Here is a 23624-nt window from a genome sequence, read left to right as displayed (position 1 = left end):
CCTGAAAAGCGGTGTACCCCCCCCCCCCTTCTTTCTCTCTTTTTTGAGGTTTGACAGAGGAGGTCGCAAATAACGGAGTTCTTATCGTCCAAAATCTAAGAGATCAGTACAGGATAGGAGAAAGCCATTCAGGATAAAGTTTGCATGGGGCAGGAATCGATAAATGAACTGGTTCATGTATTAAAAAAAAAGCACCTACCTACCTCACAATCACACATACTTAACTGCGCCATTTTACCAGGTATTAATTTATGTAGCATACGTGGTTCCTATTTTTAGGTAGGTATATTTTATCAATGCTACATGCACGCCTACATTTCCACTACATAAGCACGACTGTAAAGCTAGGCAAGGGAGTTAGACGAGGGTACGACTGTAAAGTTAGACAAGGGCGGGGTTTATTTATTATAGTTTCACGTATCCTCGTGTAATTAAATTTCCATGTACATTTTCCCCGAGTTCAAGTCAAATGCAATCCAATTTAAATTTGAACAGAGCTTACAAGGAAGAGGGAGGGAGAGAAAGTAGAAGGATAGGTAAATTTATCTTTCTATCTTGAGCACACAGTCTCTCTTCTTCTTCTTCTTCTTCTTCTTCTTCTTCTTCTTCTTCTTCTTCTTCTTCTTCTTCTCCTCCTCTCTCTCTCTCTCTTCCTCTTTTTACCTCTTCTGATGTTGTCTTTTGAATCTCTTCAATTGAAGGAGGGAGAGTGAGAGAGAAAGGATGGAGGAAGTGAGAGGGAGACAGGCCATTTGATATGCTTTTGTTTTTGACAATATGTACTATACCTACTTTCTTCATCATTATTCTGAAAAGAGGGAGAAAGAGAGGGGAGAGAGAAAAGGGAAGAGAGAGAAAGGGAAAGAGACGAAGAGAGAGAAAGGGAGAGAGAGAAAGGGAAACAGAGAGAGAGAGAGAGAAGGAGAAAGAAAAAGGGAGAGAAAGAGAGACGAAGTAAAAGAGGTGAGAGAATAAAGAAAAGAGTCGTTTAGCATCTAGTTTCCTAAATTTGAATGGAGGGAGAGTGAGAGAGAAAGGATGGAGGAAGTGAGAGGGAGACAGGCCATTTGATATGCTTTTGTTTTTGACAATATGTACTATACTTTCTTCATCATTATTCTGAAATGAGGGAGAAAGAGAAAAGGGAAGAGAGAGAAAGGGAAAGAGACGAAGAGAGAGAAAGGGAAACAGAGAGAGAGAGGGAGAGAGAGGAGAAAGAAAAAGGGAGAGAAAGAGAGACGAAGGAAAAGAGGCGAGAGAACAAAGGAAAGATTCGTCTAGCATGTAGTTCCCTAAATTTGAATAAATAATTGCCACCAATGTTTATGATGTTTTGGTGAGGGAATTCTATTTGTGTTTAAGGTACATGTATACATAGTTACCTACTGTATATCTCTAATTAATATAGTCAGTACTAGGGATGTGTAGTGAAACTAGTGAGTTATAATTATAAAAGAATAAATAACCATATTAGGTACCCTTTTGACACACAACAATAAATTGAAATAAACAAAAAACTACCTTTTTCATGCACTGCTCATACTCAGTCATTGAGTCAGATCCAAACTTCACTATACCCTTTAGTTTAGGGAGTTGAAGGGTCACTAACAGTAATGCAATTTTCAGAAAGAAAGGTCAAAAGCTGTCAAGTCAAGAGAATCTTTTTCTTGGCCTTTTCCTATTTAAATAGGGTCAATTATAGAATAGGTACATAATTATATTCCGTTTGTTATATCCCGTTTGTCCTGCTAGGATGAGACTGAAACTTGCTAAAACTTCGACCTTTCTTCCTTCGTTCAATTAATCAAAGTCACATTGTTTGCTTAAACGGCACCCCAAAGTCCCTTATTGTAAAGGTCAAATCCTTTTGTATGTCAAATCCATTTGTAAAGCCACACAGGGGAACAAGAAAGATAAAAGAGGAGAGCTAACTATGAATGGGAGCTCTAATCAAAAAATCTCCCAGGGTGGAGAAAACACGAAAGGTTGTTCTGATGAAAAAAATGGAAATATACCTCTTACCTATCCCAGTCCTATCCCTAACGCAGCAAGATAAACAAGGCATATTCTATTCTATTCTACATACCTACCTACCTGGGAATAGAAATTCGCCTCTGACTCTTAAGGTCCGTTCCCACTTGTCGTGAGTTTCATTCGATTTTTTCCGAATGTTAAAAATGTAAGCAAGCCTTGCAAGCGGCTTGCTTACATTTTTAACTAGGCGGCGGCTTCGATTCCCTAACGGCCGATAAGGTTCGTTCTCGGAACGGCTGGCGTTCTCCTATCCTGTATTTCTTTTCTCTTCGCTTTCGGGACGATAAGACCTTAGCAGTTACAGTTCCCCCTATCAAACCTCTTGAAAAAATAATAATGCTGCAAAGGTTAGGTAATTTACTCCCTTTAACGTTAGCCTTTCTAAGAATTACCCACGTCAAGTGAATACCTAATATGTATTACCTATGCTTTCACTCAACAGCTTCTTCTTAACAAATCAAGAATGCACATATTTCAGTCATTATTTGTGCCTATCAAACCTCTTGAAAAAATAATAATGCTGCAAAGGTTAGGTAATTTACTCCCTTTAACGTTAGCCTTTCTAAGAATTACCCACGAATGCTTTCACTCAACAGCTTCTTCTTAACAAATCAAGAATGCACATATTTCAGTCATTATTTGTCTATTTGTATTTGGGAACTTATGAATATAAAATACTCAATCTGAAATCTGACTGCGAATGAAGCGACTTAATACAGACGCCTGAATAAACAAATGAAAGAAAAACAAGACCAGAACAAATAAATGAAAAGATAAACGAATAAGGTGGGTGAGTGGAAACTGGAAAACGGTAGAGGGAAACGTAAAAACGTTGGAGGGGACGTTGAGAGGGAAAACCGTTGAAGACGTTACGAAATTCATTTATTCAAATCATCCCCAACGCAAATAAACAAAAACAGTACGGTTTTTTGTAAACACTTGCACACACAAAACACGTAAAACGAAATGGAAAATTCGCTTTCCAGAATAAACAAATGAAAGAAAAACAAGACCAGAACAAATAAATGAAAAGATAAACGAATAATGTGGGTGAGTGGAAACTGGAAAACGGTAGAGGGAAACGTAAAAACGTTGGAGGGAACGTTGAGAGGGAAAACCGTTGAAGACGTTACAAAATTCATTTATTCAAATCATCCCCAACGCAAATAAACAAAAACAGTACGGTTTTTTGTAAACAGTTGCACACACAAAACACGTAAAACGAAATGGAAAATTCGCTTTCCTCGAGAGAAAGCGAGGGTAAAAGCAGTTTCAGTACCCAGGGGATTAACGTCACAACTCTTTTCCGAGCCACAGGAGAAAAAGAAGAATAAAGGACAAAGAAGAAGAAGAAGGAGGAAGAAAAAATGGTCACACACTTCTTGGAATATAAAGGTATGTCCAAACATAGTCGACCGGCCGTTGATCGACGAGGTGAATCTATGTTTCAAGGCAGTCTGGACGGTTCAGTCGACATCGATCGACGGCTGGTCGACTATGTGTGGACACACCTCTACACCTTCTTCATTTCTGAAATCTCATCTTCCATTCTAATTTCTGAAATCTCATCTTCCATTCTCATTTCTGAAATCTCATCTTCCACAAATTCACTCTCGAATCTTCATGAAGAAAGTGAAAAATTCGAGAGGCTTGTTAAGAGGGGATTTGGAGGGTCACACACTTCTTGGAATATAAAGGTATGTCCAAACATAGTCGACCGGCCGTTGATCGACGAGGTGAATCTATGTTGTCAAGGCAGTGTGGACGGTTCAGTTGACATCGATCGACGGCTGGTCGACTACGTGTGGACACACCTTTACACCTTCTTCATTTCTGAAATCTCATCTTCCATTCTCATTTCTGAAATCTCATCTTCCGCAAATTCACTCTCGAATCTTCATGAAGGAAGCGAAAAATTCGAGAGGCTTGTTACGAGGGGATTTGGAGAAGAAAAAGTTGGTTTGTACTCCTACATATGAGCTTAGATAGGTACCCACTTATAACTCTACTGAATAAGCTTCCGCCAAGTAAACAAAAATGAAATAAAAAGTTCCACCAAAGTTAGGTTCAATGGTGGAGCGCCCAAGTTAAGGGAAACGGGGAACCCAAAGTTTGAAATGTATTTTGTTTCCTCTGTGAAATCAGCGAAAGTTGTTTTTTCCTTTTTTTATCTTGTTTTCGATCCTACCTACATGAGCTTTTTATTTTTAGTTCCAAACCTCAGGGACTCACGGCCCTTAGACCAGAAAGTACCAGAATCTGGATCTACCAATTAATAATGGAAAGGCATGCAGGAATTTTAGCTTAACCTTTTTTTAACGAAAGCGTATTAAAACCAAAACCAACATCGGAAAAGTTACGAAGAAGATGAGTTACCACAAATATGTATCTCTCCCTCCTCCTCTTTCTCCTATACATTTCAACATTTCCTACCTCCTATCGACATGCTTTGAATAAGCTTCCGCCAAGTAAACAAAAATGAAATAAAAAGTTCCACCAAAGTTAGGTTCAATGGTGGAGCGCCCAAGTTAAGGGAAACACGGGGGACCCAAAGTTTGAAATGTATTTTGTTTCCTCTGTGAAATCAGCGAAAGTTGTTTTTTTCCTTTTTTTTATCTTGTTTTCGATCCTATCTACATGAGCTTTTTATTTTTAGTTTCAAACCTCAGGGACTCACGGCCCTTAGACCAGAAAGTACTAGAATCTGGATCTACCAATTTGTTTCCGAGCCAGCCTAGTTATCTTGGAGAGTAGGGCATCTGCCTTGTAAACACTAGTTCGCGGTTTCAATTCCCACCCGGGGAGAACTTCTAAACAATCTAAACATATCAGGTTTGTTCTCGGAAAGGCTAGTTTTCTCCTATCCTGTCCTCCTTAGATTCCGGAATAAGACCTCCGTTGTTACAGTTCCTAATATTCTTATCTACAGCTACACCGGTACAAGAAAGTATAAGAATTGGAAATTAAACCATCAAATATCAGGCAATTCATTTAAACATCAGTCTTTATTATAAAAAAGTGAAGAACCACATCACGTTCGAATAAAAATCTGGGTTGTGGCAAAGATACTGAAATTGTGATTTTTCAGCCTCCAATTTGATTCTACCTACCTATGTATGCGGGAGGGTAGAGCTTTTTTTTCAGATCCCTACAGCCACTTTATTAGGTAGAATAGACTAGGTATACCTTGTTTATCCTGGTCGAATGAGACTAAAAAATCCCTTTACCTCAGCAGTCTATACAGGTCTCGTGCAATGCTTTAAAAATAAATTGATGGCACGCCGCCAATGCAGTGAAGCAGAAGTGAGATTAGAGGAAAGAGGAGTGCAATGAGGGTAAAGAAAGGTAGGTGGCACGCCGCCACCTTTTCGGATTATTTATTATTTTTGACGATCTTTACGAAAAAAATACATTTGGACAGTTATATTTTTCATGAGAATCATCAATTGCCACCAATGTTTATGATGTTTTGGTGAGGGAATTCTATTTGTGTTTAAGGTACACGTATACATAGTTACCTACTGTATATCTGTAATATAGTCAGTACTAGGGATGTGTAGTGAAACTAGTGAGTTATAATAATTATAAAAGAATAACACACCATATTAGGTACCCTTTTGACACACAACAATAAATTGAAATAAACAAAAAACTACCTTTTTAATGCACTGCTCATACTCAGTCATTGAGTCAGATCCAAACTTCACTATACCCTTTAGTTTAGGGAGTGAAGGGTCACTAGCAGTAATGCAATTTTCAGAAAGAAAGGTCAAAATCTGTCAAGTAAAAAGAATCTTTTTCTTGGCCTTTTCCTATTTAAATAGGGTCAATTATAGAATAGGTACATATATTCCGTTTGTCCTGCTAGGATGAGACTGAAACTTGTTAAAACTTGGACCTTTCTTCATTCGTTCAAATAATCAAAGTCACATTGTTTGCTTAAACGGCACCCAAAGTCCCTTATTGTAAAGGTCAAATCCTTTTGTATGTCAAATCCATTTGTAAGCCACACAGGGGAAGCTTCGTATTTCAGCAACATGATTCCATTTCATGAGGTAGGTACTGAGCGAACCACCGACCTAGGGGCGTAAATAGGGGGGGGGGGCTTCATTCGGTCCCATTGCCCCGGACCAAGGCTACTCAAGAGGGGCCTGGAACAAGACCAGGCCAATCAATCTGATTGGCCATTTTTTTATATATTATTATTATTATTATTAATTAACCAATCTGCTTAATCCAAGAGTTAAACGGATTTTAAACTCTCTTTGTAGCCCGGACCTAAAAAAGGCCGTTTTTGGAGTCAGCCCCGGGGTGACAAAGTTTAAACGGCCCTGCACTGACTACTAGGGAATCAAGTCCATACCCTCATATGTGTTGGGGGTACTCAATTATTATTGTAAAACAAACAATGCCACGCCACAGGAGAGTTCTAATGTTCCGGTGTTTGAGAGGCGAGCTGTGTGTTCTGCGGTTTAGGGGGAAAACAAAAATAAAATGAATGAAAATTGGATAAAAGTATGGCAGACAAATAACCCTCCCTCTCTATCGCTCCTCTCCTCTCTTCCTCTTTCTCTCCTCCTCCCTCTCTCTCCCTCCCCCTCTCTTCTCTATTCTTCTTTTTTCCTTCCCCTCTCGATTGCTCGCTCTAGCTCTCTCTCTCTCTTCCTTCCTCTATCTCTCTTTCTCTCCCCCTCCCTTCTTCTCTCGCGCACTTTTTTCCTTCCCTCCCTTTCTCTCTCTCTCTCTCTCCCTCTCCTGCCCTTATCTCTCCCTCTACCCCTCTCTTTCTCTCCCTCGCTATAGAGGTGACAAAAAGTGTCTAGGGACCGAGGTTACAATATGCACCGGGGTTTTGTCACTTCGCCACAAGCATTATTCATGGAAATAATTGGCTTTCGTCAGTGAACTTTTGTAATGCGCATTCATCTCATGTTTGCCATCTCCACGGATTCAGCGATTCTTTCGTTGTTTGTGTTTGGTTGAATCCGGTTATTCTGGTGGTTGAGTTTATTTACCAACGAGAAGAATGGTATTTTTCATATTATGAAAAGGCAGTTTAGCCAACCAAGTTAGCTTGAAGGGTAGAGCGCCTGACATTTACTGGCCAGTGAATTTTTTTCATGTATGTTTCGAGTAACACAGGTAGCTTAAAGTTTTGAGGTTGAAGTAACACAGGTACATACAAGGCTTGAAGCTTCAATGAGCTTACTCAAGATCTGCTTAGACAAATGCATGTGGAACTTTCAGAGCAATTAACGCTTGGTTTTATAGTTGAATCCGGTTATTCTGGTGGTTGAGTTTATTTACCAACGAGAAGAATGGTATTTTTCATATTATGAAAAGGCAGTTTAGCCAACCACGTTAGCTTGAAGGGTAGAGCGCCTGACTTGTAAGTGCTAGGTCGCGGATTAGATTCCCGCGCCTGGGCGGATTTTATCCTAAAACAGATGAGGTTTTTTTCTCCAATCTTGTCCTACGAAATTTTGTCATTTTTATATTCTCCTCCCTCCTGTCAATAATGGAAAGGCATGCAGGAATTTTAGCTTAACCTTTTTTTAACGAAAGCGTATTAAAACCAAAACCAACATCAGAAAAGTTACGAAGAAGATGAGTTACCACAAATATGTACATATCTCCCCCTCCTCCTCTTTCTCCTATACATTTCAACATTTCCTACCTTCTTTCTCTTTTCTCTCCTATCGACATGCTTTCTCATTTTATTTTTTTATCTCCTTCTCTCTCTCCCTCTCACCCCGAGGAAATAGAGTGAAAACATCATTGTTTCTTTTTGAAAATTGAGAAGAAAAATCCGAACAAACAAAACAAAGGAAAAAAAAACAAAACAAAAACAAAATGAAATTCGAAACATTTCGAATAAAATTTAAGTACCCATACCCATCCTACTCGGGAAGGGAACCCCGAGGAAATAGAGTGAAAACATCATTGTTTCTTTTTGAAAATTGAGAAGAAAAATCCGAACAAACAAAACAAAGGAAAAAAAAAAAAACAAAACAAAATGAAATCCGAAACATTTCGAATAAAATTTAAGTACCCATACCCATCCTACTCGGGAAGGGAAAAAATATGAAAAACATGAGCAAAATGTTGGAAGTTTTGCACAAAAATGTTACTCCCACCAACATTCTGATTATGTTTTGAACTTTTGCAGAAAAATCGTCCTTCCTCTGAGGAATAATAATAGCAATAATACTGAAAGATTTTTTGAAGAATGCTTTTGCAGAAAAATCGTCCTTCCTCTGAGGAATAATAATAGCAATAATACTGAAAGATTTTTTGAAGAATGCTTGAACTTTTGCAGAAAAATCGTCCTTCCTCTGAGGAATAATAATAGCAATAATACTGAAAGATTTTTTGAAGAATGCAGAAGAAGAAGAAGAAGAAGAAAGGAACGAAAGATAGAGAGGAGAACGAGGAGGATGAAAAAGGAGAATCTGAAGGAGAAAGAGAAAATTAAGAAGGAAGAGAAGACGGAGAAAAAAAGGAGAAGAAAATACAGAAGATAGAGAAGGAAAAGACAAAGGGAAAAGGATAAGAAGGAAGGGGAAAGAGCAAGAAGTGGAGGGGAAGGAGGAGGAAGATTAAAATTTTATAATGGCATAGACTTGTGGAGAGACACACTCAAGCTGCATGTAATATTAATGTATTTTGCTCAAAATGAAATTATTAACACCCACCAACAGAGGTGGGAGGGAAGGGGAGAGAGAGGGAGAGAAGGGAGGGTAGACGAGGGAGGAAATGAGAGAGGGAGGGAGATAGAGAGAGAAAGGCAAAAAAATAGAGGGGGGCAGAAGTAAACAGCACGTGTAAATTGTAACGTTATTAAGACCTTAGCAGTTACAGTTCTCTCTATCAAACCTCTTGACAAAAATAAAATAATAAGAAAGGCAGAACATTTTTTTAGCCATTTTCAGTGAGGTTACTGCGGATCAGGGAGGTCTAATTTGAATAGGTACCTATTTCTGTTGTCTATAAATGTGAATTTTGAATTTCTGTTTCAGATCTCGCTCTCAACGTGTGGCTGTGAGACAACTCAGTAGAGCGTTGTGCAAGTGTGCAAGCTAGTCTCTTCCTCAATTTCACATACAAGGTGAGTTATTTATTTAGTTGTTACAGCGGACCATTTGTGTATTGAGAAAAAAAAATCTCAAAAGGATTCAGCTTTCAACTTAAGTTGTCTAAACAAAGAAATTTATAAAAAGATTCAGCTCCATCTGCTAGTAAATAAATTCCTACTGAGTTTTTGCTCTAACAGTCCCCCTTTTTTCGAAATTCAGATTCAACCTAAAGTTTTAACCAATGAGAAAGGACAAGTTTCCAGGACGTACAGGAATCAGTAATAAGAGAGATTACAACCATCATGCTTAACACCAGCATGCAGGTGCTCTCGTGAAAAACAAACAAATTGCTCAGGGATTAAAAAGAAATTTTTGGTCGTGAAAAATAAAAAAAATTAAAAATCTCATTTTAAAACTTGAAGGAAAAGAAAACAAGGAAGTGTAAGGGAAAAAGGAAAAGAAAGAACGAATGACGTCATAAAAGAAAATGAAAAAGACTAAAAGAGAGATAAAAGAACGGAGGAGAGGAGAGAGGGAAAGAGAGGAAGGTAGATAAAAGGAGAGAGTCCTATAGAAAAAAAATATGAAATGAAATACCTACCTATAAAAGAGAAAAGAAAATGTAATGAATGAGAGGGAGAGAGAGATTGCCTTGTTTACTTGGTATTATCATTATCACCTTCCTCCTCTTCCTCTTTCTCCCATTTTTGCTTTAGTGGCGAATACAACGAACATAAGGTACATTACATAATAAATAAGTTAAGTTGAAAGTCCAGAAGAGGTTAGGTAGTAGTAGTAATAATAATAGTGCTTATTTATACTGCTCGCATAGGACTGAAAAGTCCCTTTACTCCAGCAGTAGGCTACTACTATTATTGTGGTCAAATTCTCAAATTATATTGAGGATAAAATTCCATACCTCGGCTGGGAATGCTGGGATTGAACCCACGCCCTCCTGTTTACCAGGCGAGCGCCTTGACCCCTACACCACCGAGGTAGGTCACTACACCACCGAGGTAGGGTACATAGTAACCAATAAATCTAAGAATCTAAGCTACCTTTCGACCTCATCTTCATCATCAACAGTTATGCCCACCACTCACGCTCAGCCCATCTGACAACCCCAGGTTTCGAATGTCTGACAAGGCCGCGGTCTGAAGGTTTGTCCGCCACAGACATTCCAACGGTCTGTCAGACGATCTGAACGCTGTGTGGCTGGCCTGATTAGATGCGTATCCACTGCTGGACAATACTGATGGATTACCTAGGTATAGTTACCTCATTGATTCTTTCTCCAAACGGATTCATCTTGTGCTTTTTTCAACCGCTTTGTTGATACCACCTACCACCGAATCTTCTTGAGGTCCCTGATGACTATAAGTCAAACGTCCCGAAATCCCTGAAAAAGATAAGAAATATTTATTTTCTATATATATATATATAAAGGTGACTAAGGTTGCTTAATGTCCGCGCCCTCCAGGATTCGAACCCAGCACCTCTGAGATGAAACTTCGCGACAGTGCTATGAACCACGGATGCAAGCCTGATTATTCCCAAGCTACGCCACTCCACCGAATCTTCTTGAGGTCCCTGATGACTATAAGTCAAACGTCCCGAAATCCCTGAAAAAGATAAGAAATATTTATTTTCTATATACTTCTATATAGAAATATTTATTTTCTATAAAGGTGACTAAGGTTGCATAATGTCCGCGCCCTCCAGGATTCGAACCCAGCACCTCTGAGATGAAACTTCGCGACAGTGCTATGAACCACGGATGCGGGCCTGATTATTCCCAAGCTACGCCACTATAATCTCTCCACTCCTTTCCTTTCCCTTGGGGGGCATTTTTCTTTGAAATGAGTTTTTTCTCTCCTTCAAAACTGTTTAAAAACAAAGCACTATCTCTCCACTCCTTTCCTTTCCCTTGGGGGGCATTTTTCTTTGAAATGAGTTTTTTCTCTCCTTCAAAACTGTTTAAAAACAAGAAAGATAAAAGAGGAGAGCTAACTATGAATGGGAGCTCTAATCAAAAAATCTCCCAGGGTGGAGAAAACACGAAAGGTTGTTTTGATGAAAAAAAAATGGAAATATACCTCTTACCTACCTACCTACCTGCGGATGGAAATTCGCCTCTGACTCTTAAGGTCCGTTCCCACTTGTCGTGAGTTTCATTCGAATTTTTCCGAATGTTAAAAATGTAAAGCCGCCAGCGTGGGTTCTATCTACCTAATTTTTATCTAAATCCCTCTTAGAGGTGAGCTATTCATTTCTAACTAAAGTCACAACTTTGAATCGCGGTGTGTTTTTTGGGTCGCTAGGAGCTATTCGCTATGAAAACCAGGGCGAACTTTATCCTAAACAGGTAAGATATGTTCGTTCTCGGAACGGCTGGCTTTCACCTATCCTGTTCCCTTTTCCCTTCAATTTCAGGACGATAAGACCTCAATAATTACAGTAGAGATAACGAAAAATTCATTAAGGACCCACCCCGTAAACTTATAGTTTCTAGTACCTAACATAATCGGAAGTGCACAAGGGAACACAACTCTACTTCCTCATTTCCTTCTAATTAGGAGATTAGAACTCGGTGTTATAACTAAGTACTAAAAATTACTCACCTCTCTATCATTATCTTTGATTAACTCATTACAGTCATTACCAGAGAAGTTCAGAATATGGCACTTATTTTTCCAAAATATGGCACTAAAAAACATGGCAAAATGGCATTTGAACTACTCTGCTCATTACTCATTGGGAACTAACAGACTAATGTAACTACTCGTAACACCTCTCTATCATTATCTTTGATTAACTCATTACAGTCATTACCAGAGAAGTTCAGAATATGGCACTTATTTTTCCAAAATATGGCAATATGGCACTTATTTTGGGAAAATATGGCATTTATTTTTTCTCAAAACATGGCAAAATAAGCCTTTTTTAGGCTTTTTATGGCATGGATCCGAATTTTGTTAAAATATGGCAAAATAGTATGGCGCCATGGCAATATGACATTTGAACTACTCTGCTCATTACTCATTGGGAACTAACTAATGTAACTACCCATGTATAACTAACTCTGTATAATGTACGTGTGACTAACTCTAAAGGTTAATTGAGAGTGTTTATGTTCAATGAAAGAAGTACTTATCTCTGTATTTACATTACAATCTTACGGTATATTTGAAGGTGAAAACATTAGAGGTGATGGAACCACATTGGTGGATAGCAGATACCTAACTACGTGTTATAAGTGCAGTAGAACCTCGATTATTTCAACTAATTGGGATCGGGGGTAGTTGAAATGATCACTTTCTATGATCTTTTCTTTTGATAAGATAGCTAGGACTTCTTCTCCTTCTTTTTCTTCTTCTTCGCCCATTAGAGGTGATGGAACCACATTGGTGGATAGCAGATACCTAACTACGTGTTATAATTATAAGTACAGTAGAACCTCAATTATTTCAACTAATTGGGATCGGGGGTGGTTGAAATGATCGAGGTTGAAATGATCACTTTTTATGATCTTTTCTTCTGATAAGATACCTAGGACTTTTTCATCTTCTTCTTCGCCTTTTCCATGTTCAGGTGGGGTCGGCGTTTGTCGTCGGCCTCTCAATCACCTTTGTTTTATCTTGTTTTCGATCCTATCTACATGAGCTTTTTATTTTTAGTTTCAAACCTCAGGGACTCACGGCCCTTAGACCAGAAAGTACCAGAATCTGGATCTACCAATTTGTTTCCGAGCCAGCCTAGGTATCTTGGAGAGTAGGGCATCTGCCTTGTAAACACTAGTTCGCGGTTTCAATTCCCACCCGGGGAGAACTTCTAAACAATCTAAACATATCAGGCTTGTTCTCGGAAAGGCTGGTTTTCTCCTATCCTGTCCTCCTTAGATTCCGAAATAAGACCTCCGTTCTTACAGTTCCTAATATTCTTATCTACAGCTACACCGGTACAAGTATAAGAATTGGAAATTAAACCATCAAATATCAGGCAATTCATTTAAACATCAGTCTTTATTATAAAAAAGTGAAGATTTTTTTTTTCCTCCAAAAATTCACCAAAAACGCGAATACTCACTTGATTGTTGTAAACTTTCTCGGTGTAATTCTGTAATCTTAACTCTTGATGTGCACGACATGGGATTAACCCATTAGGTCTCAAATCATTAGGAAGATAATCTGGGGGGGAAGAAGAAAAAGATATTAGTACTGGAATGATCTGGGTAAAAAGATCGCTACTGTACTCCAAAGGAATAGTAGCTACCTCGTAGCTCCCCGAGTATTATTAGAAGTCGCTCATCAACTATGAAATCGAATCCGGGGCGAACTTTATTTTAAACAATTATCAGGTCTGTTCTCGGAAAGGCTGGTTTTCCCTTAACCCCTCCCTTAGATTTCGGAAAAAAAAAATAAAGATTTTAGTACCTGCCAAAAATCGACTCCGGACCTCCCCTTCACGCTAGGCTAAATTATCAAACGATTAGTCAGCGAATCCGGGGCGAACTTTATTTTAAACAATTATCAGGTCTGTTCTCGGAAAGGCTGGTTTTCTCTTAACCCCTCCCTTAGATTTCGGAAAAAAAATAAAGATTTTAGTCCCTGCCAAAAATCGACGCCGGACCTCCCCTTCACGCTAGGCTAAATTATCAACCGATTAGTCAGTCACAAAGCCAGCTGCTAGTCATGAACGGGTTTAAATTTCACCAAATTGATCCGAGCTCGATTTCAATATGTGAGGTACAACGGAACCATTCAAGATTACACTTTGATTGATCTTCCACTTGATTATCCACAATTTAACTCTTGATCGATGCCTTGATTGATCTCGGCGGAAACCAATCAAATGTACCGTAGCCATCTGGCGAGAGATTTTATTTTTTGTGGCTAAAAAACTACCAGTACATCCGGGCTGGAGAGGTCAAACCATGTGACCTATCGAGATATACTGACACACATTTGTGAAACTCGGGCAGTTTATTGTATCTACTGGCAGTACAATCGGGAAGGGAAAAAATATGAAAAACATGAGCAAAATGTTGGAAGTTTTGCACAAAAATGTTACTCCCACCAACATTCTGATTATGTTTTGAACTTTTGCAGAAAAATCGTCCTTCCTCTGAGGAATAATAATAGCAATAATACTGAAAGATTTTTTGAAGAATGCAGAAGAAGAAGAAGAAGAAGAAAGGAACGAAAGATAGAGAGGAGAACGAGGAGGATGAAAAAGGAGAATCTGAAGGAGAAAGAGAAAATTAAGAAGGAAGAGAAGACGAAGAAAAAAGGAGAAGAAAATACAGAAGATAGAGAAGGAAAAGACAAAGGGAAAAGGATAAGAAGGAAGGGGAAAGAGCAAGAAGTGGAGGGGAAGGAGGAGGCAGTACAATAAATTACGGACAGAGGTGTGGTATAATGTTCGAACGCTTGACGTTCGCGCGCCTCCCGGCACGCTTGGCTAAGTTTCCTATCTTGTTTGCGGAGCTAAAGAAACCGGGGTCACTTTTTTTAATGAAAGTAGGGATGGAGATGGAGTTTGTGGGAGTTCTAAAACTTGTCAAGAGGAAAAGGAAGAGAAGACGAAGAAAAAAGGAGAAGAAAATACAGAAGATAGAGAAGGAAAAGACAAAGGGAAAAGGATAAGAAGGAAGGGGAGAGAGCAAGAAGTGGAGGGGAAGGAGGAAGAAGATTAAAATTTTATAATGGCATAGACTTGTGGAGAGACACACTCAAGCTGCATGTAATATTAATGTATTTTGCTCAAAATGAAATTATTAACACCCACCAACAGAGGTGGGAGGGAAGGGGAGAGAGAGGGAGAGAAGGGAGGGAAGACGAGTGAGGAAGAGAGGGAGGGAGATAGAAAGGCAAAAAATGGAGGGGGGCAGAAGTAAACAGCACGTGTAAATTGTAACGTTATTTTGGAACATTGGAGGTCGCCGGCTCGACTCCCTCCCTGGTGAATTTTATCCAGAACGGATAAGGTTCGTTCTCGGAACAGCTGGCTTTCTCCTATCCTGCCTTTCTTCTCTCTTCGCTTTCGGACAATAAGACCTTAGCAGTTACAGTTCTCTCTATCAAACCTCTTGACAAAAATAAAATAATAAGAAAGGCAGAACATTTTTTTACCCATTTTCAGTGAGGTTACTGCGGATCAGGGAGGTCTAATTTGAATAGGTACCTATGAACGCTTGACGTTCGCGCGCCTCCCGGCACGCTTGGCTAAGTTTCCGATCTTCTTTGCGGAGATAAAGAATCTGGGGTCACTTTTTTTAATGAAAGTAGGGATGGAGATGGAGTTTGTGGGAGTTCTAAAACTTGTCAAGAGGAAAAAAAATGTTCAAAGAGAAAAATACCTACACTGGAGAAAAAAATCATCAAAATGGATTGTGTGATAACATTCCTTCCACCAAGTAAAGATACCATAATTCACCAATTTGAAGTATAAACAGTAGAACATAACACCTTGTTTCAAGGTAGGTAGTAGGTAGAATATTTCAAGTGTATACTTTGATACCATATTTCAAGTTTATACTTTGCTCTCTAATTACTTTCATCCAACATAAAGATCTAACCAGGTCGCAGTGACCAAGGGCGTTTATTAAAGCCGATGGCCCTACCTGTACCAATACCAATGTTAAGAGTATGATAACATTCCCTCCACCAAGTAAAGATACCATATTTCACCAATTTGAAGTGTACAGAAGATAGAGAAGGAAAAGACAAAGGGAAAAGGATAGGAAGGAAGGGGAAAGAGCAAGAAGTGGAGGGGAAGGAGGAGGAAGATTAAAATTTTATAATGGCATAGACTTGTGGACAGACACACTCAAGCTGCATGTAATATTAATGTATTTTGCACAAAATGAAATTATTAACACCCACCAACAGAGGTGGGAGGGAAGGGGAGTGAGAGGGAGAAAAGGGAGGGAAGACGAGGGAGGAAATGAGAGAGGGAGGGAGATAAAGAGAGAAAGGCAAAATGTTCAAAGAGAAAAATACCTACACTGGAGAAAAAAATCATCAAAATGGATTGTGTTTGACACTATTAAAAATATCCCTGTGTATCTTACGAGTATGATAACATTCCCTCCACCAAGTAAAGATACCATATTTCACCAATTTGAAGTATAAACAGTAGAACATAACACCTTGTTTCAAGGTAGGTAGTAGGTAGAATATTTGAAATGTTCAAAGAGAAAAATACCTACACTGGAGAAAAAAATCATCAAAATGGATTGTGTTTGACACTATTAAAAATATCCCTGTGTATGTTACGAGTAACATTCCCTCCACCAAGTAAAGATACCATATTTCACCAATTTGAAGTTTAAACAGTAGAACATAACACCTTATGGGTAGCATATTTCAAGTGTATACTTTGATACCATATTTCAAGTTTATACTTTGCTCTCTAATTACTTCCATCCAACATCAGTTAGGAGAAAAAACTCGTCAACCTCAAGATAATGATGTTTTGGGTGTAATGTTACCTGACAACAACAACGTCGTCAAAATACAAAGCTAACAATAACACTTCCAATTTAACCCGTTCACAGCCAGCGTGGGTTCTATCTACCTAATTTTTATCTAAATCCCTCTTAGAGGTGAGCTATTCATTTCTAACTAAAGTCACAACAAAATGAAAATTTTAAAAAGCAATTGAGATTCGATATTCAACTAAAGAAAGTTTGGTGAGCTTTCGGGAATACTCAGATTGGATTCCCATCGTCAGGCCAAGATTGCGAGAGAGGTGTTGACTCTACGAGCGCTGGAGTTGAAATTTTTGTCTTTTAAATTTTTTATTTTAATTTGTGAAGATTCTTTTCTAAATAATTATTTCAATAATTATTTGCATTTATTTTAAAGTCACAACTTTGAATCGCGGTATGTTTTTTGGGTCGCTAGGAGCTATTCGCTATGAAAATCAAGGCGAACTTTATCCTAAACAGGTAAGGTATGTACGTTCTCGGAACGGCTGGCTTTCCCCTATCCTGTTCCCTTTTCTCTTCAATTTCAGGACGATAAGACCTCAATAAAATTACAGATTCCTCTATTAAGTAAACCTTTATATTTTCACAAACTGAATATATGTAGATTGTGTAGGTCATTCGTGAAATAGGGCCCAGCGTGGGTTCTATCTACCTAATTTTTATCTAAATCCCTCTTAGAGGTGAGCTATTCATTTCTAACTAAAGTCACAACTTTGAATCGGGGTATGTTTTTTGGGTCGCTAGGAGCTATTCGCTATGAAAACCAGGGCAAACTTTATCCTAAACAGGTAAGGTATGTTCGTTCTCGGAACGGCTGGCTTTCCCCTATCCTGTTCCCTTTTCCCTTCAATTTCAGGACGATAAGACCTCAATAATTACAGTTTCCTCTATCAAACTTTTATATTTTCACAAGCAGAATATTATGTAGATTGTGTAGGTCATTCGTGAAATAGGGCTCTCGAAAAAGGACACCTGGTTTGTGTATTATCCAATACCTTCATCGAAATCTTAATGTATAAATGAGAAAATTGTATCTATGTGGGCTACCTACCTATCTATCTGCCGACAAGAAAATTCTGTTCAACTTCTAGAGCCCAAACTCTCAAGAGATAGCGAAAAATTCATTAAGGACCCCCCCCCGTAAAATTATAGTTTCTAGTACCTGCCTAATATAATCGGAAGTGCACAAGGGAACACAACTCTACTTCCTCATTTCCTTCTAATTAGGAGATTAGAACTCGGTGTTATAACTGAGTACCTACTATAAATTACTCACCTCTCTATCATTATCTTTGATTAACTCATTACAGACATTACCAGAGAAGTTCAGAATATGGCACTTATTTTTCCAAAATATGGCACTAAAAAACATAGCAAAGTGGCAGTTATTTTGGGAAAATATGGCATTCATTTTTTCTCAAAACATGACAAAATAAGCCTTTTTTAGGCTTTTTATGGTATCTTTCTAAATTTTGCTAAAATATGGCAAAATAGTATGACGCCATGGCAATATGGCATTTGAACTGTTAAGGTCGGGCATAAATTTAACAATAGGAAAGTTAAACCGAGCCATAAGTTTCTTTAATCTGCTTTTCAGTCATTTCATTAGCTCATTTCTTCCAAATACCTCTTTATCTTTCTCCCTAGTGCTCTCTTTATCTAAAATTCTGTTTACTTTCTAGTTCTATGTGTTACATTTTCTCCTTCCTATAACTTTACAAAGTACTCAAAGGGGACTCATACGTCTAGCAAAGTACTTAACAAGTTTAAAGCACAAAGTGTAATCAGCTATCCTGATAAAAGCTTAGATTTAGGTCATGGATGAATGATTGCACACTTCACAGGCACTTTGCTATTGAAACTATGAAGTAGGTAAGGAGGTAACTATTGTTTTTGCAAAATGTGTACCTATCACCACATCAAGACAACATATAAAAGGTTCTCTAAAGTCTAAAGAATTACCTATTTCATCGAAAGCAAAATATAAAAATAAATATAGGTAATTTGATAAATTATGTACCTAGATCAAAATGACCCACAATGAAAGAAGTACTTATCTCTGTATTTACATTACAATCTTACGGTATATTTGAAGGTGAAAACATTAGAGGTGATGGAACCACATTAGTGGATAGCAGATACCTAACTACGTGTTATAAGTGCAGTACAACCTCGATTATTTCAACTAATTGGGACCGGGGGTAGTTGAAATGATCGAGGTTGAAATGATCACTTTCTATGATCTTTTCTTCTGATAAGATACCTAGGCTCCTTCCTAGAACTTTACAAAGTACTCAAAGGGGACTCATACGTCTAGCAAAGTACTTAACAAGTTTAAAGCACAAAGCGTTATCAGCTATCCAGATAAAAGCTTAGATTTAGGTCATGGATGAATAATTGCACACTTCACAGGCACTTTGCTATTGAAACTATGAGGTAGGTAAGGAGGTAACTATTGTTTTTGCAAAATGTGTATCACAACAACACATCATATAAAAGGTTCTCTAAAGTCTAAAGAATTACCTCCTTCATCGAAAGCAAAATAGAAAAATAAATATAATTTGATAAATTATGTAGATCAAAATGACCCAGGGACGGGTTCCCAGAAATGTATGTTTCGACCGCTATTCAAGGTCATAGAAAAGGCTCAAAAAGAATGCGAATTTTTCGGGACTTTACCTTTCACCTCAGCTCGCTCAAACTTTCCAGAGAGATTCGATAGATTATGTATGTACGTATGTATATCAAAAGTCTCCTTGGGGTCGGTTACAACAAATTCACGGTTCGGCCAATATAAATGGCAAAATTTTAAAAGAGCCCAAAAGTGACAAAAAGACCAAGAGGACATTAACACGTAAAAGGGCTGACCTTCAGGGCAACCCCCCCTCCCCCCCTGTGGGGTTTTTTGCGCCTTCTTCTTCTTCCTAACCCGCCGTTCCCCCAACCCACAACCTGTTAAATTTGAATGGGGAAAAAAGACTACCACTTCGAACTTCTGATTAGAACTTGGAATATTTATACACATAAATGTTTATTGATATTTAGACAGGTTATTCAACACTTACAAACAAAGGTCTCTTATTGAACTTATTAGGTCTTTACTGATTACAAAGTACTTGGGAAAAATCACTCGGTCTTTCTTCTACTTACTTAATGTCTTCTGCTACACTTTACATCTGTTACACTTCCTACTAATCACTTTCTTCACTACTGCTTTTCAACCACTAAACTTCACTTGTACTAATTACACCTTCTATGAGATCCCCCTTGCTATATCACCCTCTTCTCTAACTTTGGATCTCACAAAAAACTATAACTGAATACAAAACTAAAATTTCCTTCAAAGGCTTGATCGCTCTATCACGACTCTAATGGCTACTTCCTAGCTACTCTAATGGCTGCTACATAGTGACTCTATCGGCTAAAATGACCCAGGGACGGGTTCCCAGAAATGTATGTTTCGACCGCTATTCAAGGTCATAGAAAAGGCTCAAAAAGAATGCGAATTTTTCAGGACTTTACCTTTCACCTCAGCTCGCTCAAACTTTCCAGAGAGATTCGATAGATTATGTACGTATGTATATCAAAAGTCTCCTTGGGGTCGGTTACAACAAATTCACGGTTCGGCCAATATAAATGGCAACATTTTAAAAGAGCCCAAAAGTGACAAAAAGACTAAGAGGACATTAACACCTAAAAGCCATGATAGGTTGTGTGGGATAGGAGCAGGGCCGTATCCAGGATTTTGTCGAGGCGAGGGCCTCGAGGGTCCAAACAGTGACGCACGGGGGGGCTGGGCTCCCTCAACCCCAAATTTTCGGAGTCTGGCGCACAGTACAAGAGAAAAACGAAGCTAGAAGGGGGGGGTGCCCGGCCCCTTCACCCCCATACGGCCCTGGGTAGGAGATTATGCTGGGTCATTAGCCTGGGCAACTTGGCTACTTGGGCATCACTTTGGTAACCTGATGACCTGTTGAGTGAATGGTGATAGAGACCTCTGGGCACCCACGCCATAAGGTTCTTACGGGGCCGTTGCATGAACCTGTAAGCAGGAAGAAGTATTTTCGGTGTAAACTGATGTGGTTTTTGACGGTCTCTATTGTTTTCATCAATAGTTAGGAGCGAAAGTCAGCCCATGAGGCATTGTTAAAGCATTTGGTTAGCCAACCTTGGAAGGCAGCGCGCCTGTCTTCTAGACGTTAGATCGTGGTTTCAATTCCCGCCCGGGGTGACCTTGAGGTTCGTTCTCGGAAAGGCTGGCTTTCTCTTATTGTCTCCTCCTTCTCTCTTCGATACCAGGACGATAAGACCTCCGTTGTTAAATTTATGTCAAAAAAAGTAAAAAGCTCTTAAATAAAATAATAATAATAGTTAAAATAGATAGGTAGGTGTGGTATCAGCCATTTTCATTTGTCTCAAGGGAAAAAATTACTTCAACTGGCCCATTTTAAACAAGCCCGGTTGCAAAAAAAAAAAAACTAAATCCAATGACAGATGGAGAGATTGGGCGAAATTTCAAACCAAATCCTAAACCTACTTCATAACTTTTTCGTCTGGCAAGGACACTTCAATAGACCCACACTATTCTGGCTTATCATTTAGATTGGGCGAAATTTCAAACCAAATCCTAAACCTACTTCATAACTTTTTCGTCTGGCAAGGACACTTCAATAGACCCACACCATTCTAGCATATCATTTCATCAGCTCTACTTTAACTTCGCTATCTATTCCAAATAAACCAGATCAAGAGTCAAACAATGCAATTCCGTGCCAGTTGTATTGATTTGTTCGGTACACCTACTTCTATGAAGTTCTGTTACCTTCAAACCAAACACTTTGATCTATGTATGATTTACTCTTGTCTGATTTATAGGGAGCTTTAATCCAACATAGATGGGCGCACGATGAAATCCTTGGGTCTTCGGCTTAAATAGTTGCCGTTTAGCAAGATTTGACAAAGTGGCATGTGAAGAGTAGTTTTTTCCCAATGAAGTGACGATCAGAAAAGACGACTCATAAATATCCTTGAGCATAAGTGTACAATTTTTATTCAAGAGGCTAAACACCCCACACATAGTCGACTGAACCGTCCACACTGCCTCGACCTTTAGAAGTAAGTTCACCAGCTATGTAAACTCCTCTGTTTTTGGGACCTTGGTTAGACTGCGGGGGTATCAAACAATGCAATTCCGTGCCAGTTGTATTGATTTGTTCGGTACACCTACTTCTATGAAGTTCTGTTACCTTCAAACCAAACACTAGGTATGATTTATGTATGATTTACTCTTGTCTGATTTATATAGGGAGCTTTAATCCAATATAGATGGGCGCACGATGAAATCCTTGGGTCTTCATCAAACAATGCAATTCCGTGCCAGTTGTATTGATTTGTTCGGTACACCTACTTCTATGAAGTTCTGTTACCTTCAAACCAAACACTATTATCTATCTATGATTTACTCTTGTCTGATTTATAGGGAGCTTTAATCCAATATAGGCAGGCGCACGATGAAATCCTTGGGGCTTAGTTGCCGTTTAGCAAGATTTGACAAAGTGGCATGTGAAGAGTAGTTTTTTCCCAATGAAGTGACGATCAGAAAACACGACTCACAAATATCCTTGAGCATAAGTGTACTATTTTTATTCAAGAGGCTAAAGGTGTGTCCACACATAGTCGACTGAACCGTCCACACTGCCTCGACAACATAGATTCACCTCGTCGATCGACGGCTGTTTGACTATGTTTGGACACACCTTTAGAAGTAAGGTCACCAGCTATGTAAACTCCTCTGTTTTTGGGACCTTGGTTAGACTGCGAGGGTAAAGGGACTTTTCAGTCCTATCCCAGCCGGATAAATAGGGTATATTTTATTCTATTCTATTTTTTAGTGGCTTAGGTCGTTCGCATACCCGCGTATGAAACTAGGGTACCTTACTCCAAATTGTGTTCAAGACTTCAAGTATGATTTATATTCTCATCAAGGCTCGTGTTCTCTGATTACAGATCTGACACCCATTTCACAATGACAAGCGGGGGAAAAATACAGAATACAAAAACAAAAGTTTGGTGATAAATGTTGGAGGAGAGGGATAGGGGTGTCACACACACACACACACACACACACAATTTGGTAAAGCGACTTTTCAGTCCTATCCCAGCAGGATAAATAGGGTATATTTTATTCTATTCTATTTTTTAGTGGCTTAGGTCGTTCGCATACCCGCGTATGAAACTAGGGTGCCTTACTCCAAATTGTGTTCAAGACTTCAAGTATGATTTATATTCTCATCAAGGCTCGTGTTCTCTGATTACAGGTCTGACACCCATTTCACAATGACAAGCGGGGGCGTGTCTCATCAGCCGCCCAGCGGGGGTAGCAATCCCGGGACCAGCATCCCAGTTTGGGTCAGCGGGCAGCAAGTCTGGGTCCGCGGGGTCGACAAGAAAACCACGGTTGGGGAAATCGTGGTGGCTTTTGTCGGGAAGGGGGACGAGGCACGGGCGGGGGTAGCAATCCCGGGACCAGCATCCCAGTTTGGGTCAGCGGGCAGCAAGTCTGGGTCCGCGGGGTCGACAAGAAAACCACGGTGGGGGAAATCGTGGTGGCTTTTGTCGGCAAAGGGGATGAGGCACGACCGCGGGGTCGACAAGAAAACCACGGTGGGGGAAATCGTGGTGGCTTTTGTCGGCAAAGGGGATGAGGCACGATATAGCATTGTGGAGCGATGGAAGAGTGGACACAAGCCGCTCGAACATGGGACGAGGATACTCAAACTGTGGAATTCCTGGGCCGCCAATGCTGCCGTGTCAGAGGTGAGTTATTCTGGATCTCATCCTTTCTTATCACCCAGGACCCTTCTGATATGTTTCTTGCAAATCTTCGAAGAGCTAATATACTTCATAGATCAATGGCCACTTGGCCAGGGCCAAAATCTGAGTTTTAAACTCTTTAATGGCTGATCTTACAACTAAGAGTTAACAGAGTGTCAAGGCTTTTCTAATAAAAACGATAAGTTTTA

The 23624-nt window shown here is 39.2% G+C and overlaps 1 long non-coding RNA gene across 1 annotated transcript in view; it reads left to right on the top strand.

Annotated features, from left to right (window-relative positions):
• LOC108254594 overlaps positions 1-22642 on the top strand; it is a 100156-nt gene extending 77514 nt beyond the window's left edge. Inside the window, exons 3-4 of the long non-coding RNA XR_001809919.2 lie at positions 9054-9142; positions 22609-22642. This is a non-coding gene — a long non-coding RNA (uncharacterized LOC108254594). The remainder of the gene's footprint in view (positions 1-9053; positions 9143-22608) is intronic.
• The last annotated feature ends 982 nt before the right edge of the window (positions 22643-23624 follow it).

Source organism: Diaphorina citri, unplaced genomic scaffold, assembly GCF_000475195.1.
Source record: "Diaphorina citri unplaced genomic scaffold, Diaci psyllid genome assembly version 1.1 scaffold119, whole genome shotgun sequence".
NCBI classification, from domain to species: Eukaryota; Metazoa; Arthropoda; class Insecta; order Hemiptera; family Psyllidae; genus Diaphorina; species Diaphorina citri.
This window is presented reverse-complemented; position numbering and strand designations above follow the sequence as displayed.